Here is a 3,589-nt window from a genome sequence, read left to right on the forward strand (position 1 = left end):
TCTGTTTACTTTGTTATTCTGTGGTAATCCAGTCAGTAGACACCCAAGATATTGCTGAGATAATGCTCCTTTATTAGCAGGTATCTGGAAGGTGACATCTCTACATCCAACATCAGTTTTGTTGCACATGTATCATACACACTTTTTCATATGGACAAATAGCAATGTTAAAATGTGGTGAATTTGCAATGATAAACTTAAATTTAACAAAAAAAAAATTGGTTGTCTGTAAAGTCGGTTTACGGACGATAGTTTAACGTTGACGTCGTCCAGGGCTGATACCGATGTGCCACCACCTCCCTCCCCTCCTGTTCATCCTCCTGGCTGACGTGTTTTTAAATTGCACGTCGCCGCAAGAGGGCGCTGTAGAATAAGTGCTCCGCTCCCGAGAAATAATAATACTGTGCAAGTCTTTTGTTTTGTTCCCCAAGTGCCATAAGTTTTTATATGCAAATTGATTGTAATTTTTACGTATTTCGTTCACTAACTACGTCCGCGGCACGACGGTAAACAGGGTAACTGTTCAGGGCGCTTGGCGCCAAACACCTCCCCCCCCCCCCCCCTCCTGCCGCTACCTCGGTGACCATTCGCGCAGTCGCTTCCCGTCGCTACCTGAAGACAGACGCCCCGTTCCGGCTCTCCGAGAACTTCGCCTTTGTGTGCCTATCGAGGTGGTTGGACCACAGCTGTGTCTGTCGTGCCGCGAGGCGTTTTCATAGAACGATTGTGTTTGCGTCCTTCGAGTGTTGTCTGTCGGCGTGTGGGGCGCCCTGAGATCCCAATGCGTGGTTTTTTATAAATAGCGTGCTCGACGCTGAGAGCAGGCGCGGTCAGTGATTAGGGTAATTGCTGAAGGGGGAAACGAGTCATGCTGCCACATGGGCTACGTCACGCCTGAGACAGAGTCTTCTCGCCGGGTCCGCGTCCCCTAGACACGGTGACGCCCACTAAACGTACGATTTAATTACTTCCAAATCCCCCGACCATGTCAATTGGCTCCCAAGTGCGTGGCGCGTGACAAAAAGCTGTCTTAAACCATCAAGACCGGATGCGCGGGAGTTGTGCGATTGTTAACCGTAGTGTACGTTGCCGAGCAGCCATTGTCCATGTAGCGCGCCTAACGGTACTCCGTCACGACCGAACATGTGACCACTAGCGCGCTTCCAGGAATCCAGGTGCAGCAGAGGCATTCCGCATTCCGGGCGCGGTAATTTTATTTCAGTGCCTATGTGAGTTGGACTAATGCGAGCATGGCAGACGATAGACGACCGGCAGCTGGGGTGGGCTTAATTAAACTAGAGCTCATGTTTAATATAAACAGTATGTATTGCGTCGGGGGCGTCACGAGGGCCTGTGGACGGACACGTGTGTGTGTCTGGAAACTGCGAACCACGCTTGGACGGTTTTGTGGGGCGAATGAATTCAGTCGGAGTAGAACATTTGAAGTTTACTGTAGCAACTTGTTCTGGAGAGGCGGGCAAGGACGCTTGGTGCCGAAAATGCTGGGCCTTCAAACACGTGCGTTGTATGGACCAGACTGAGCAGGCTTCTTCACGCGACAGTTGGTATGACTGCACCGAATGTCGGGAGGTAAAGTTTGCAACACGTGGGGCGGTGTTCGCCACATGGGCGCGAGTCTATGTCGAGCCAATAAATGTGTGCGCGCGACCTACGCCTGTGGGTCACATCGAGCTGCCCGAATTTTCTGGACGGACGTGTGACGACCCGGGGAAGTTCGTGCGAGTGTGTCATGAGAGACTGGATCGGTACGGCGTGCCGGATGTGGAGTGGAAAGAGCGCGTGGGAGGCGCGCTAAGAGCGGAGGCGAAGACATGGTGGAGCATCGTCAGTGAATTCGATATGCCCTGGTCGGAGTTCACACGGCGATTCGAGGCACAGTTCGCGGATGTGAAAGTGGAGATGAAGGTCAGGACAGAGTTGTACTGTCTGGGACAAACTGAATCGGCGGAGGCGTTTATTGTCAAGAAACTCCAGCTACATAGGCGGCTGTTCCCATCGAGCGGCCTTGAGGTATTGTTGGAGGGCATCGTCGAGCTGATGCGTCCGGAGTTACGCCCGCATCTACGACATGCAACCCGCCAGACGGTCGATGAGTTCACGCAAAATGCGCGTGCCGTTGAGTATGACCTGAAGTCGGTACGGTCATCCAAATCGACAGTACGGGCAGAGACTGTGACAGCCACTGACGCAACAGCTGTGGTGCTGTACTTCCCACCCGCCAAAAACAGTCGGCAGGGACGCCCGCCACCGGCGTGGCGCAGACGTGAGATCGGTGTGGGGCCGCCACCGCGATGCCACACGTGCCCGAGTGGCACCTTCCACTGGCATGAGGACTGCCCAGTGCGCAACCGATATCGACCAGCAGCCCAACGGAACGACCCATCGGGAAATGGGCAGCCTGGGGCGACGCGCTAACACGACCTGCCACCCCCGCGCAACTGGATATCACAACAACAACAACAGCTGGACCAAGCCTGGGGTACGTGAGCGTGGAGGAGTGCGTGCTACTTCGCAACCCAGTCGTGGTCAACGGGCGGGCAGTCAGTGCCCTCATTGACACCGCCGCCAGCTACAACTGTGTTTCATCGCGGTTCGCCGAAGGGACGCTCTTCGAGGCCTGGCTGTGCCAACTCCAGCTGGCCACCACTGGGAACGCCTGCCACATTAGGGGCGTCGTAACGCTGCATGTGGGCGTGCGCGACCAACGTTCGAGCATCACGGCATTGATGGTCGACGACCTCCGAGACGTTATCCTGGGACATCTGTGGCTGTACGACCAAGGTGCCATGATCGAGGTACGAGGTGGGTGCGTACATGTCTGCAACCAGGGCCGCCATACAGTGTATGGCCTCGGACGCTCACCTCCACCAACCAAACACCAGGTCAGTCTCGCTACTTTCAAGCATGTGGTGCCCCGTGAGCACCTGGCAGCTATCCAGAGTGTAATTGTACCCCACAGTGACGTGTTCGCGTCTGCCGATCCGCCGAGACGTACAACGGTCGCAGAGCACTCTATTCCTACTCACCCCCACACCCCTATGTTCATCCCTCCTGGCAGCTACAGGCACACGGGGAAACAGACCATCCTGAATCAAGTGAGGTAAATGTTGCGAGATGGCATTATCGAGCCCAGCGAGAGCCCATACAACTTCCAGGTCGTGCTAGCGGAAAAAAAGATGGCACTTTACGTTTCTGCGTTAATTTCAAACCAATTAACAAGGTAACAGTAAATGCACCTCCTCCACTGATGAACATCGCAGATACAATCGCGGGGTTGTGTAATGCAAAGATTTTTTCCTCAGATCTAATTTTTAAGTATAAAAATGGACATAAAATGTAAGTCGAAAGTGCTGTCAGTCAGTGATATAATTCTTAAGAATTTTTATTTTTGCATACGGTAATCAATAATGTTGTGACGTTGACGTCGTCCCAAGTGCTCCTACGGCTCGCTGAGGCCATTATTGCCCGTTGCTGCTTCAGGCTTGCGTGTGCGCCAGCGCCTGTGCGCGAAAATGTAACAAACGGCCTTGGCCGAGAGGGGAACGCCCTGCAGAGGCGCCACCATAAC

This window comes from Bacillus rossius, chromosome 1 (genome assembly GCF_032445375.1).
Source record: "Bacillus rossius redtenbacheri isolate Brsri chromosome 1, Brsri_v3, whole genome shotgun sequence".
Lineage (NCBI taxonomy): Eukaryota > Metazoa > Arthropoda > Insecta > Phasmatodea > Bacillidae > Bacillus > Bacillus rossius.